Here is a 15689-nt window from a genome sequence, read left to right on the forward strand (position 1 = left end):
GGAAATCATGCAAGCATGATGCATGAATTCTACACTAATCTACACTACATGATGCATGGGTTTTTTTTTATGATGGAGAGCGTAATTTAGATTACCTCCCGTTGCGTATGCATGTACTTCCCCAAACCGAGTTAGACATTATTTCTAATGCCCTAAGGTTGGGTGTAGTTCATGCACACACGATGCAATGCATGAAACTAAATTTGTCATTTTGGATTTTCAAAAGTGGGAACAATAAAATAAGAACACCTTAATGGGGCCGAGGTGTTAGTCCTCTATATTGCTAGGACTACTCCAACCATGATCAAGATTGATAAATAAAACAAAGAGAGAAATAGACAAACCTCAAGAGGGTAGGAGCCTCTAAAGCTTGCTAATCTTCCATCATATCATCACTATCATCATCTTCCTCAATAGAAGTGGACTCATCACCACTTCCTTCTTCACTTTCTTGTTCACTTTGTTCATCATCCTCTTCTTCTTGTTCACTAGCCTCTTCATCAATGCTATCAACAACCGCATCACCGACAACCTCATCGTCACCCGGAATCTCACCTCTAGATGCACTCGGAAAGAAGACTTCCCTATCCGCCCAACTAGGCAAAGGACATGAAGGATCAAGTAGTCCTTGCCTAGCTAAATGAAGGAGGGGTGGATATTGGGCTAAGTAAGCATCTTCCCGATCCTTAAAAGCTTGCTTGTGCATCTCTTGCAAAAGAAGAGTCATATAATCTTTGCTTGCTTCAACACCTTCGGGTTTGAACTCTTGATACTTGAAATGATAGGGTGGTGTGACAATGGAAGATGAGGGCATTTCAATTTCACCCCTTTGTTGTCGGATAATGTATTCGGCTTCTTTTGAGAGGGGAAGGAGGTAGTTGGTCCGATGGACACTTAAACGACAAATCTTCGAAGGCAAAGTAAAAGATCTAGCCTCACTAGTGAGCCACCTATATTTGGTGTCAAGAGGGTTATAAGTAACCCACTTGTACTTGTTAATCATAGCATCCACATCAATGAGATGACCACCCTTTTTCGCCACATACTTGCTATCCTTGTTGAAGTTCGGATCAAAGTACTTAGCTAAAAGAGTGACTAGACCTCCATTCACAATAACGGTGGTGCCTTGCTTCCCACAATCAACATTTAGCCATCATCCACCAAAAGCTTAGAGAATTGAAAGGCTTGGTGAATTCCCTTCCAATATTTAAGGCCGACTCAAGAAGAACAAAATCGAGCTTGGTAAAGTGGTTGGTGTCTTTTCTTGCAATGATGGTATTCCCTATGACCTTATGCCACACTCTAATGCCCGGATGGTGGACTAATAGAGCGCGACTAGAATGATAGTTCTCAAATTTTCTTCCGGAAATCGCCTCCCAAAGAGGAGCGGGGTCATACTTGCCAACATTCTTGAAATAACTAGGTGAATCACTAAGACCCAATGCTTTACCCATTTCCTCAAAAGTGACGCGCCTACTAACATTAGCTAGGCCGAACTCGATGTTTTCCGTAGTCTCTACCTTTGTAACTTTCAAAGAACTCAAGAATTCTAAGGTAAGGGAGGGGTATGTCAATTCTTTTGTAGCAAACAATTTGCCCAACCCCATGGCTTCAAAGAAGGCTTTGGTTTGCCCAAGGACACCCAACTTATCTGAGGCATCTTCACAAATAAACTTGGTGGATAGAAAGGCTTTTCTAGCATACTTGGCAAAAGTTTCCCTATGGGAGTTAGAGATGAAAATTACCTCCGGATAGTTCGAAAGTTGAGCAATTTCCGGAGTTGTTGAAGTTTTTGCTTCCAAGGGAGGTTGTTGTTGTTGCACTTCCAATTTTGAACTAGCTATCACCATAGCCAATGAGGCTTTCTTTGCTTGAAGACTCTTTTGCCTTGTTGATAGTGCATTTGCCTTAGGTGTCTTTGTTGCTCCTTTTGTCCTTGCCATTGATGTTTAAACCAAGAAAAGAGTGAAAATATTCAATTTTCAAGTGTACCCAAATCGATTTTAAGGTGAAAGGCTTTGCCTTTATAAATTCAAAAATCGACTCAAAGGTTGAAGATTTTGGTGCTTGGTTTTGATTTTTGTTGAAAGAGGAGTGATTAATTGTTGTTAGAAGGATGTTTTGATTTGATTTTTGATGAATGTGGTTGAGGAAATTTTGTTTTGGTGATGGAGAGGATGAGGGTTTTGAGTTTTGGAGGTTTATGGGTAGTGTTTTGAATGAAGGAATGAAGAAATGAATGTGGGAGGGGGTTTAAAAAGGCCCGAAAAATTTGAATTGCAGGGGGAAGACGGGCGGCTTTCCTTCGGGACGCCCGGATTCTGCCTGTTTTGGGCTTCAGGAATCTCGCCTAAAGACGGGCGTCTTTCAGCAAAGACGCTCGGATTGTTCAGCTGCGGGACGGGCGTCTTTCACTGAAGACGGGCGGATTCCTTTCCAGTGAAATTTCTTGTTTTTCTCAACCAAAAAGACGGGCTTCTTTTCTTCTAGGACGGGCGTCTTTCTGAGGACGGGCGGATTCTTTTGCAGGACGCCCGGATTTGTTAACAGTCCCAAAATTTCAAAAATTCAGCTCATGATCAAGACGCCCGGTTTGCCTGAAGACGGGCGGATTCTCTTGAAAATGCTCGGATTCTGCCCCTTTTACCCGGATTCAGTTCCATCCGTGTACTTGCATATCCCTTGTTATTTTTCATTCTTCAAAATCCCGTGTTCTTCATTGTGGGGGCACTACTAAAGCATGAATAGCCTAGGCAATTGCTATCCCCACACTAAGCTAAAGCACTACACATCAATTAAAATCATTAGTCCCTCCCTCACTTCTCTCAAAAATGATAATTATCTTGATCAAAGTATAAAAATACAAGAATGACAAAAATGCAATGTAAGAACTAAAATGCGAGTTAGGGAGTTAGAAATATTTACAAATGGTGGTTTAGGGAGGACTCCACCAAACTCTCATCCTTAGTGAGATGTCATGGGGGCATGTCCAAGGTGTTGTTGATGTTGCTCAACACCTTGAAGGTGTAATCAAAAGCTTGTTCATTATCATGATAAAGATCTTCAATATATCTTTGCCCTTGTTGTCGGTCTTGATCGATAGCATTACCAATATAAGGATTGAAAATCCCTTCAAACTCATCGTCTCAAAAACCACAAACTTCATCTACTTGATCACTAAAGATCTCTTGAGTTGATAAAGACAACTCTCCCATTTTCTTGTCTTGGCCAATGAGGCCATCCTCTTCATTGCTTAACTTTGGTGAGCTTTTCAAGCTCTCTTTGTTAAAATTCACTTGCTCTTTGAATGGAGCATCTTCAATTTTCTTCTTCCATTGAAATTCCGACTTCTTCATATCATCCTTCCGGCTATAATGATCAATCATAAAACATGGTTCATGCAAACGGGGAGCTCTCATGGTCTTGTCAAGATTGAAAGTTATGCTCTCATCTCCCACTTCTAGAGTGAGCTCTCCATGTTTTACATCAATCACCGCACCCGCGGTGTGTAAGAAATGTCTTCCTAGAATGATTGGAATGTTGGAATCTTCTTCCATGTCAACAATGACAAAGTCCACCGGGATGAAAAATTTCCCAATTCGTACGGGAACATCTTCCCATATCCCCAATGGTGTCTTCGTCGATCTATCGGCCATTTGGTGTGTGATATTGGTGCATTTTATCTCTCCCATCCCCAACCTTTTACTCACCGAGTACGGCATAACACTCACACTAGCCCCTAGATCACATAAGGCTTTGTTGATCGTGGTGTCGCCAATGGTACACGGTATTGAGAAGCTTCCCGGATCTTTGAGTTTTGGAGGTGAACTCCCTTGAAGTATTGCACTACTCACCTTAGTGAAGGCGATAGTCTCAAGCTTCCGGATCGACTTCTTCTTTGTGAGGATGTCTTTCATGTATTTCGCATAGGCCGGCACGTGATTGATTAATTCCGTGAAAGGAATTGAGACTTCCAAATTCTTCATAATTTCCATAAATTTTCCAAGTTGGTCATCAAATTTGGGCCTGGCTTGACGACTTGGAAAAGGAAGTCTAATCACAATGGGCTCCTTCTCCTTGACCTTGTCTTCATTTTTCTTTGAAATTTCTTCTTTTGATGGTTCTCCATCCTTGGAGGATTGCACAATTTCTTCTTTGTCACTAGCTTCCACTACTTCATTCTCAACTTGCTTCTTCGGTGCTTCATACCTTGTACCACTTCTCAAGTGAATGGCACTAACCGTTTCATGTCTTGGGGGATTACTTTAAGGTGGTAATTGCCCCTTTTGTCTTTGTGAGCTTGAAGATGCTAGTTGAGTCAATTGGGTTTCCAACATTTTGGTGTGAGCTAGGATGTTGTTGATGGTGGTTTTCCTTGCTTGACTATCTTTTTGCATTTGAGTGAAAAACTCTTGTTGATTTTTTTGCATTTGAAGTACCGCTTTTTGAACATCAAAACCTTGGTCATTTTGTTGATTGTATGGAGATTGATTTTGGTAACCTTGGTTTTGGTTGTAAAAGGGTCTTTGATTTTGGTTTCTCATGGGAGGTGGGGTGTATGTTGTTTGAGGGTTATGAACATTTTGGCTTTTGTATGAGAGATTTGGATGGAATTTGGTATTTTTATTGTAATAGTTAGAATAAGGGGTACCACTCTTGTATGCTTGGAAAGCATTCACTTGTTCATTTGTTCCCCTACATTCACTTTGGTCATGTCCCAAAGTTCCACAATTCTCACATATCCCACTTGGGATTGATGAAGATGCCGTCATGGCATTAACATGATGCTTTGGTGATTTTGAGGCTTCTTCAAGCCTAGCCATAGCTTTTTCAAACTTCAAATTGATGGTATCAATGTGAGCACTAAGTTGAGCACCCAATTGAGTAATGGAGTCCACTTCATGCTTTCCTCCTCTAGTAGCCTTGCGAGGTCTACTATATTGTGAGTTATGGACCGCCATTTCCTCAATTTTGTTCCAAGTTTGATTGTCATCAACTTCGGTGAACATTCCATTTGATCCCATGTTGAGAATGTTCCTTGAATCTTCATATAGACCGTTCCAAAATTGTTGTACCAAGAACCACTCGCTAAGTCCATGGTGAGGACATGAGCGACAAATTCCTTTGAAACACTCCCAAGCTTCATACAAAGATTCTCCATCCCTTTGCTTAAAGCCCGTGATTTGAGCTCTTAGCATGTTAGTCTTTTCCGGTGGATAGAACTTTTTGTAGAAAGCTAGAGCCAACTTTTTCCAAGAATCAATTCCGAGAGTAGCCTTATTAAGGCCTTTCAACCATTGTTTCATGGTGCCAATTAGAGAAAAAGGAAATAAGACCCATCGAATTTGGTCTTGAGTTACACCGGTTTAAGAAATCGCATCACAATAATCGCAAAAAGTCTCCATATGAGAGTGAGGGTCTTCACTAGGCATCCCCCCAAATTGCCTTCTTTCGACTAATTGGATAAATGCGGATTTGGCAATAAAATTTCCGGTTAGATGTTGTGGTGTTGGAGTACCATTGGGTAGGTTCTCCTCGGTGGGTACGGAATGTGATGAAAACTTAGGCATTGTGGGTTGATTTTGTGTTGTATTTTGTGTTGGGTTCTCCTCACCTTCTCTTGCAAAAGGGTTGATGAACTTAATAGTTGGTTGAATATCTACAACCTCACCAATACCTCTCAAATTTCTCCTAGCAAGTCTTCTATTGGTTGTCAAAGTTCTTTCAATTTCACGATCAAAGGGTAACAAGTCACCTTGTGACCTTCTAGACATGCAAAATATCAAACAACTTGAAAACAATTAGAACAAACCTTGAGGAGTTTTACTTCCCCAAGGCAAAGAAAGACAAAACTAATAACAATATAAGAAAATCTAAATCAAGTTAACACCGTCCCCGGCAACGGCGCCATTTTTGGTTGGGAAACTTTATCTTTTCCGTAACTTGTCGTTAGGAGCACCTAGACCAAAACACAATTTATAGCTTCACAAACAACTCTACAATTAGTAAAGAGGCAAGTAAAGGTCGGATCCCAAGGGACGGGAATTGAGATGAGATTTCTATTGCAACTAGTGGTATCTTAGGGGTGTCACGATTGGGTTTGAATAGAAGATCACTAAACTAAATAGCAATGAAAGTAAACAAGCAAGATGAATTAAAAGGGATGTAAACAATTGATAAAAAGCACTAGGGTATCATGGGATCATAGGGGATTCATGGGAATTGATCATACAAACATGTTCTCAAATTATAAGCAAGCAATTATTGTTGTGATGGATTGAGTTGGTTTATATCTTACAATCCTAGGAAAGTTTGGGTCCCGGGGCCGAATCGATTAGATTGTACAACACCTACAAGTCGACTTAGTCTTCCCTACTCAACAACATGCATGGTCTAATGAGACTCGAGTTGGTTTATGTCTTACAAGTCTCATTGAAAAGATAGGTGAAGGGTAAAAAATGGAAGGATTCATAGGCTCGCATTTCATCAAACATAACATGTGCATGAGTTGAGATCATAACAAGCAAGAAAATAAACCATGAAAGCATATTAATTTAAGCATGAATCATTCCCCATGTTGGTTTCCCCTAATTACCCATTAACCCTAGCTAAGGAAACTACTCACTCATTATCATGTTGAACATGCTAGCAAGGTTGTCAATCATACCAACAAAGTGAAACATGATGAATAAATGAAAGTAATTAGCAATAATTAAAAAGGGATTAAGAGAATTATACCTACTAATGATTCCAATAATAAAGCAAAGAATAAAAGAAGTACTTGATGCTTGATTGGAAGGTTGTCAATCTCCCAATAATAACCCAAATAATCTTCAATTACCCAAAATAAAGGATGAACAAGAGAGAGATTAAGGAAATAAAACTTGTATTAAAACTTGATTAATTGTTGATTACAATATTAAAGAGAGATTTGATTGATATTAACTACACTAAAGATTGCTAAGAAGAACATGCTCTTCTAATTAGACTAATGGGGTATTTATAGTGGGGATTAGGTGTGTGAATTAGGGTTAACTAAGGGCTTAAATGACGATTAAGTCCCTACTTAAGGAAACGCCGGTATTTTTGGAAGGATGGGCATCTTTCTTGAAGCTTGAAGAAACGAAATTGTCTGCCTGGGAATCCGGGCGTCTTTGGCATGGGACGGGCGGTTTCTGTGGTCTCTGCCCGGGCATCTTGGGGAGAAGACGGGCGTCTTCTGGAGTTGCTGCCCGGGCGTCTTGGGGAGAAGACACACAGATTGTGGTGATGGAGACGGGCATCTTCTGGGGAAGACGCACGGATTGCTGGGCAGTCTGCTTTCTTCTTCTTTTCTTCCTTTTTCTTCATAAAATCCTTGGGGATTTCCTCGGGGATGCAAGGATCTTTTCTCATCATTGCCCATCTACTATAGTATGTACAAAGGCCTTCTAATCTTGTCTCTCCTTGATGCTTGGTCATTTGAATTCAATCAATTTAGTCTCGTTTTGCCATGAAAATGCAAGGTTTGCACTCCTTTCCTACCAAGGGATCAAAACCTCAAAGAATATGCAAAACAAAGAACTAAACACAATAAATGACCCAAATATGCACTAAAAAGCATGGGAACAAGGCTATTTTGGGGACTAAAAGTGCTCTTATTATGGTCACGTCACTCTCAGTTTTCTCTTCTCAACACCTCTCTCCTTGGTCATCTCAACTAACCTCTCAGCCCTCCCAGCACGCTCATAGACCTCATTTACATCTGTAACAACTCCCACCGGTAACTTCTCCATAATCTTGGGGGTCAACCCCTTCTCAAATCTCAATGTCAAGTTCTCTTCACTCTACCCCATGTCCTCAGCATACCTGGACTTCTCGTTAAACTTGCGATAGTACTCAGCAACCGTCATCTCGGATGTCATCTTAAAATCATCAAACTCTTCCCTCAACTTACTATTCACATGCTCTGGCACAAACTCACGCCTCATCGCTTTCCTAAACTCATCCCAAGGTATCACAGGTAGCCCTTGCTTCATATACAACTCCCGAGCACTCACTTTAACCTTATCCCACCACTCACCGGTCGCTTCCCGCAAGTAGAATGCAGCTTGTTCCACTTTCAACTCCTCCGGGCAATGGCCCAACTCAAGAATATTCTCCATCTCTCTATGCCAATTATCCAGCAGAATTGGCGCCCCTGTCTCATTATACTCCTTAGGGTTGAACCTAGCTATGTGAATGCTGATCTTGAAGTGATCAACATCTTTGTCCTTTCCCACTCTTTTCAAAGCATCTGTGAGAGCATCCAGGTGCTCCAACATCTTTACTATATCATCAACGGTCATACTCTCTGCTCTAGCATACAACGCGTTTTTCTTTGGCGGCATCTTGGAACTATATAAGAAAAGGTAAACGTAAACACTCATCCCACATCTCAAAACACGCATACGACCTGTATAAAACCTACTCGATCGAGCCCCTCAACACACTCAATCGAGTTGAGGTCACTCGATCGAGTTGCCCCTTCTACTCGATCGATTGCCTCGACTCCAGAACCTAATCAAAAACTTTTCTAAAACATACTCGATCGAGCCTATAACCCACTCGATCGAGTGCCACCACTTACTCGATCGAGCACCCACAAACTTGCTTCTGCCAAGAAAACACAAAACTACCTACTCGATCGAGTCAGACCCACTCGATCGAGCCTCTCACCTACTCGATCGAGTGCCCCCCACTCGATCGAGTCATGCAGACTCGTATACACTACCCACATGTTCATCTTACTTTCCCAACTTTCTATACTATTAGCAAAATGACAACAACATATATATACGCAACTCTTTATATGCTCAAACAAAACAACTTTACTCTTATATTTCTAACATATCACGTTATAAATCAAACATCATGCCTTCAATCATCCAACAAACAAATCACATAATCATCACCTTTTATTCCATACCTCATATCCTCAATATTCATGCATCCACCGATTCACACCATATGTTATTATATAGATATGCAAACAATAAAATGACACATAACGATCCCGACACGTACCCCATGTGACCGGTTCAAAATTTTAGGGCGAGTTCGCGACTTTAGGACGTCTCCCAAGTCTTTGCATTAGATCCTACAACTTCTACCCCGGGTTCATTTTAATTTGACTCCCTATGTTCATTAGGTTCATTGGTTACAGGTTTCAGGATCGTCTCTCTGATACCACTTTGTGACACCCCCATACTCCAAGTGCCTTACCAGTGTTGGAATATGTGTCCTCAACAATAGTGCGATCACATATTTAAATCTCATATTAAGAATACGTAAGGGATGATTCATTATATAGTCAACTGATCAGCATTAATCGGTAATGATTGGCTAACTAGAGTTTCACATTACTGTCATTTGACAGTGGTGATCAGTTGATCTCTTAAGGTCAAACCTAAAGGACAATTTCCTTAATAAACAAATTGATTAATTGTATGCCAATACAAGTTAATCAATTCCTTAAAATTGAACAATTCAATTGTGAGAGAGAATATTTAAATCTTATTGTAATGGGATTAAATAAGATTTATTTTAGTAATTAAAATGCTTTGTTACTAAAAAAAATTATTGTTTGTGAAACAATAGAGATAAGAATAAATGGTTAATTATAATTACAAGATGTTGTGAATTATAATTATATGACCTATTTTATTTATGTGATCAAGTATCACTAGTCAATTTGTTGTATGTAATTTAATTAATTCATAAAATGATATTTATGTGATAAATATGCATTAAATTAATTAATAACATGTAACATACTACATGTGACATATTGTGTGACAAATGACAAATCGACAAAATAAAATGGTAGTCCATTTTATGTGATATGGACCGAATGGAGGGAGTAGTGATGGATTATGGTTGTTTTATTTTATTTGATAAAATAGCATAATGATGTCTACCTACATATAGCCTTACATACCTATATCATGGATAAGACCAAAAGGAAAAGTAAGATGCCAATTTTTGGCACCTTGCCCTTGCTCCATCCGGCTCCTCCTCTTTCTTTTAAGAGAATTTTGTTCTCTTATTTTTCATTCTTGCACATTACATGCATAAATTGTTAAACATTCTCTCTATCTCTCTAAAACAAGTTTTTAGATCACAAGAATTTATTCATCACAAATTCTAATATCAAAATAAGGTTACTAGTGTAGTAATAACAACAATATTAGAATTAATTTTAAGGGTACTAGTGTATTAATCTAGTTAATTAGTATACTAGATTAAGGGATTAGTCTTGGGTGTAATCAAAGGAGAATCTCTACATTGGGATTTTTGGAGGATCATCCATCATTTTAAGCTCAAGAACAAATAAGGAAGGTGGCCTTATTTGTGCCCAATATTTCGAAACATATATCAATGTAAGGGACATTGTTTTTCTTAATTAATCTCTTATTTTGTTATGAAAATGCACTAGATCTAAAGAACACAAATTAATAAGTTAATTAGTTAACTATTAGAAGAGTCTAACAATAGGTATATGAACCTAGCAAGTGGTATCAGAGCATAGGATGTTGCATTCATAATAGGTTATTGTTTTTCGGAGTTAAAATGTTAACATATAAAACTAAAAATTTATGATTTATAAGAGTAAATCACAAAATAATGATGCATGTTATATATTCTGGTCCTAAAATATTTTTAGGTCATTTTTATGATTTTTGGAAATTTATTGCTCATTTTAATGATTTTTAGTGATTTTATTGCATTTTTATGAGTAAAATGGACTTTTATTAACTAAAAATAGTTAAATATCACTACTGGCCGTGATCTTTTAGTATGACCTCACATGAATATTTTATGTATTGCATGTAAAATGTTATATTAATGTGATTAATATTTCATGATTTATGATTTTTATGTGATAAAAATGGAATAAATGGAGGTTAAATGAGTAAAAATGGCAAATTTAGTTTCTGACCTTGAAAATTTTATATGACCTCACATGCATATTTTACAAGTTGTGTGTAAAATCTCGTATTAATTTGATTAATATTGCGTGATTTATGATTTTTATGAGATAAAAATGGATTAAAAGAGATGGTTAAATATAGTTAAACTTCGAACCAGGCCATGAGATTTTAATATGTTGTCACATGCATGATTTACAAACTGTATGTAAATTTTGAGATGATATGATTTCATTTTGCATGATTTATGAATTTTTAGAATAAAAATGGCATAAATAGTGACTATTTTAGCATAAATAGCTAAAACGAATTACATGGCGAGAGAAAATTATTTTAGGTTGCATAAATATCCTACTTATCAGATCTAAAGTTGTAAAATTGATTGGATTGATTTTTGTATACTTTAGATATTTTATGAGATAAAACCGATAAATTGCAACTATATTTTCTCAAAATTAATTCAAAAATTTTAACCATGGTTTTTGACATTATGAGTGTCATGGAAATATTCTAGAATGTTCAAAAATTTAAAATTCAAATTTTAAAATTATTGTAATTTAATTTTAATTTATTTCATAAATGTTATGATTTTAAGGTCAAAAGTGAGCATATAATTAAATCAAGTTGAATTATTGTCAAATATTGAGTGATGACTAATTTTTGAGTCCTAAAGAGTGTTAAGATAATTAACTTGAGATTAAATGTGATTTAAGTGTTAATTGTGATTTTAAGAAGTTATTATCACGCATTTCCATAAAACCGGGTTATATAATTGATATAAGTTAAATAGGGCGATTTGGCACATAATTTGGCATGATAGATACATTTTATAATGCTGTATATTTCAATTGTTGAATGTCTTTTATTTATATAATTTTGAATTATGTAATTTTAATCTTAGTATGGCCTTAGTTTTAATCGATATTACCCGTAATGAAAGGGAATATTGATTCGGTTGTAATTTTATGTGATCTCGTATCGCTTTTATTTTTACTAGTTTTTCATATTACAAATGTATAAAGGAATAGCTTTGTATTTTTATTATTATTTGTAATTATGGAGCTTCTTCAAGATGGTGCCATTCGGGAAGGCGTTCCGATAAAGACGGTGTTCTTGGGAGGCGTGCCACTTGAAGATTCAAGGGACCAAAGGAGTTGGTTTCGAATATGTAATAGATTATTTGATTTTCTATTTTAGGAAGGCCATACTAGGAATTTATTATTGCTTTGCATTTCTTTTAATATGTTGCATGCATTGCCAAATCGCCATAACAACTCATGCATATCATATCGAGTCATCGACCGTGTCAATTTTTATTATTGTAGTTCGCCGCTTTAGTTCACTTAAAACGTGATATATAATAAATTGATACGACCTCTCACAAATTAATAATTGAGAATTAGCCTTACCAAATAGTAGAAACCATGAGTCCCAATTTCATGAGGAAGTAGGCTCAGCTCACCGGGGTACTAAACTTGTTACGTTGAGTAAGTGGGTAATAAAATGTTATTACATCGAAATTTGGATTGAGCTCAACGGAAGTATTCGTGACCGTAGTCGCATGTGTTCCGGGCTAAAGATAAATATTAAAGTAATTTTTCATCGACCGAGAGTTCTAGAAGTAGAATCGATTAAGAGGTTAATCCACCGAGTTATATTAATAAGGGATGAATCGGCTCACCGTGCCCGAGTTAATATGAATTTGGATCTCGGAATCATTTATAATAGTTGAGTAGAGGTCACTATATAAATGCTTAAAACTTGTTTAAAATGTTTAGAAGTATTGTTAAAACGATAGATGTGTATTAATTCCTTCACTTCCTATTTTGTTTCCAAAATCATTTTCATAATTGCAATGGCAACTCCAATTTTATCCGTGACCACTAGCTCCAACACGCTCACCAATGTTTCATGGATCCGATCCTTCATGGATCGTTGCAAGTTAGAAAAGAATGGGTCCAATTTCGTCGATTTGGACGCGCAACTTCGCTTGGCCGCGGAGGGTGACGACAAGCTTCGTTACCTTACCGAGGCCTCTCCTGCCGAACCTAATGCTAGGTCTACCACCGCCGCTAGGCAAGCCTATGAGGTTTACCAAAAGGAGTCGGCCATGATCAAAAATGTGTTGATCTTCTCAATGGAGGCCGAACTCCAAAGAAGTGCTATAAAGATTAGCACTGCTCATGAGATCTATACGAAACTTGTGACCATGTTTTCAAGATCTCCGAGGATCATTCAATATGAAGCGGCATCCGCATTCTTTGATCTCAACATTAAAGAGGGCCAAAAAGTTAGCCCTCATGTGCTCAAGTTGATGGAGCATGTTGAGACTCTAAAAATGCATAAGGTAGAGATTCCCGAGGAACTCATCATTGATCGAATTCTTCACTGCTTAAACAAAGTTAAGGTATATGTTCAATTCAGGGTGAATTTTAATATGCAAAACAAGAAAGTCTCCCTTGATGAGTTGCACAAAATGCTTGTGCAAGCCGAAAGGGGCATGGGGCTAAGTGTTAGCACCACCAAGGATGTGCTCAATGTTAATCATAAGAGCAAAGGGAATTTCAAGAAAAGTGGCAAAAAGGGAAAGAAGAAAACTCCAAACAAGAACAAAGCAAAGACTTTTGAAGCTAGTTCCTCCAAGCCCAAGTACAGTGCCCCCTCCGGGGACAAGTGCCACTATTGTAGTGGTGTTGCGCATTGGAAAAGAAATTGTTCAAAATATCTTGGCGGTATCAAAGCTGGAAGGGTCATTCCAGTAGGTATATAATTATCACTATCTTTTATTTTCAATCTCAACTTTGGTATGTTGATACAAGTTATGATGATTACCCTTTTTATTGTAATTAGGGCATCCTAGCAAGGACAAGGACAAAGAAAAGCAAGCCTAGAAGATCTTGAGGGAAGCTAGATGTAGCCGACCATGGTGCTATATCTATGGAAGCTTGTCTTTATGCTGCTTTGTCTTTATTTTCATGTTGTATTTTGAGATTTTAGAACTATTTTGATTTCCTCGTGCGACTTGAAAAATTTTTTGTATCCTTTAAACAATGGTTGTATTTTGGATATTGGTGACTTGGTTTGCAACCCAAGTCACTTGCTTTATCGTACTGTTTGTTCTAAGATTTTCATCATAAACTACTTGCATCGTGAAACATAAGATTATCGACTTAAATTGATCAAATAGACAATTATAATGATAAGAACATTATAAGTCCATAAGCTATGAATTTGATTCTCCTTATGCTATTGTTACTAATAGTAAGAACTTAATTATGTAAGATCAATTATAAAGTTATGATGAGCTAATGAACTCTATAGAAGATAATTTAATTTGCCAATTGGCTACACCATTTATAAGACTCCATACGAGTTATAGGAGGGCTTAAGACTTCTAGTTTGTTCATTACATGGACATAAGTCGATTTGAGTTGTCAAACTCACTTTTGGGAATTAGCAATCCAAAATGAACACGTTATTTTGGAAGGCCACCCAGGAGATACCTAAAATAGAGAATCTATTAACATATGACATGGATCAGACTGGCATATGACATGAATCAAGCTGTCATGGTAGAGCTGGTCTTTTATGTGCAAATTCGTCAGTCTAAACGAACTTCCAATTACTTCACCATATATGTTTGTTACTCACAAAGCTATCTCTTCAGAAGATAGGTGTATTTCTAAGAAATAGAGTGGGAGTAGATTGTAACTAACAAACATGTCTTATAGTTATTGTGTTACTTTGTTAAAGTAATGGAACTATAATCTATAAAGATAGAGTGGGAGTATAGCTCAGTGGGAGTTTAGCACACATATCTTGTTGTTAAAATGTTGCTTTGCGAAAGTAATGGTATTATGACCTTGTCCCAAATCGACCTTGTTGCATACAAGCCATAGCATTACAATCCAAAAATTGTTACTCAAGAGTAGATTTACTTTAAGGCGAGAGTCTCTTTAAAGTAAATAGAGCTTTAGAGTACTTAAGTGCATAGATTGACATGAAGATGTTGATCAAGATAAATTATGTTAGGAATTGCCGCATTTCATTTTAATGAAGAATGGCAAATGAAATTAAAATTCGCTTTTCTAAAATGGGAATTTAGAGAAGGATGTGTTTGGAACACAAAACCTTAGATAAAGATCTAAGAATCCTAACATATTATGCGTAGCTTTCTTAAGTGATCCTAGAATGGTCTTAAGCAAGCATTAAATGATTATACTTTTCGTTCATGTGATAATTGTGAATGGTATCATTCACATGATTGAAGAATCATGATTATACATGAAGTTAAGTGGGAGCTAGAATTATTTTTCCATGTCTTATATGTTGATAACATATTACTTATTGAGAATAATGTACCAATGCTCTCTTCTGTGAAAGAGTGATTGGGACACTAGGAAAAGGTGTGATATATTCTAAGATTTCTGAATCTATGTGAGAGAATATTGGCATAGAGTTAAGTGTCTTATGATGATAAGATCCTTCAAATTTGTTTAAAATCAACAAAGTTGAATAGGTTATTCATGGTGATGAAAGTGGAATTACGATGATGGAGTCATGGTCATTCACTGAACCTATTAAGTTGTTGATCACATGAAATCATTTGCTGATGATTCCGCCATTAGAATGATCATGTATGCCAACAGATGCACACGCGGTGATGAAGTATATGCTAGGAGCATAATAAGTCAATAACAGGTTAATTCATAAGATGGTCTTGTGAAAGCCTTAAAGAAC

At 37.2% G+C, this 15689-nt stretch overlaps 1 non-coding gene across 1 annotated transcript; it reads left to right on the plus strand.

Moving 5' to 3' along the window:
- Positions 1–5091: 5091 nt before the first annotated feature.
- Positions 5092–5198, plus strand: LOC141603008 (small nucleolar RNA R71). The gene has a single exon (XR_012524908.1). It is a non-coding gene; the product is annotated as a small nucleolar RNA R71 (small nucleolar RNA).
- The last annotated feature ends 10491 nt before the right edge of the window (positions 5199–15689 follow it).

This window comes from Silene latifolia, chromosome 9, assembly GCF_048544455.1.
Source record: "Silene latifolia isolate original U9 population chromosome 9, ASM4854445v1, whole genome shotgun sequence".
In the NCBI taxonomy this organism is placed as follows: Eukaryota; Viridiplantae; Streptophyta; class Magnoliopsida; order Caryophyllales; family Caryophyllaceae; genus Silene; species Silene latifolia.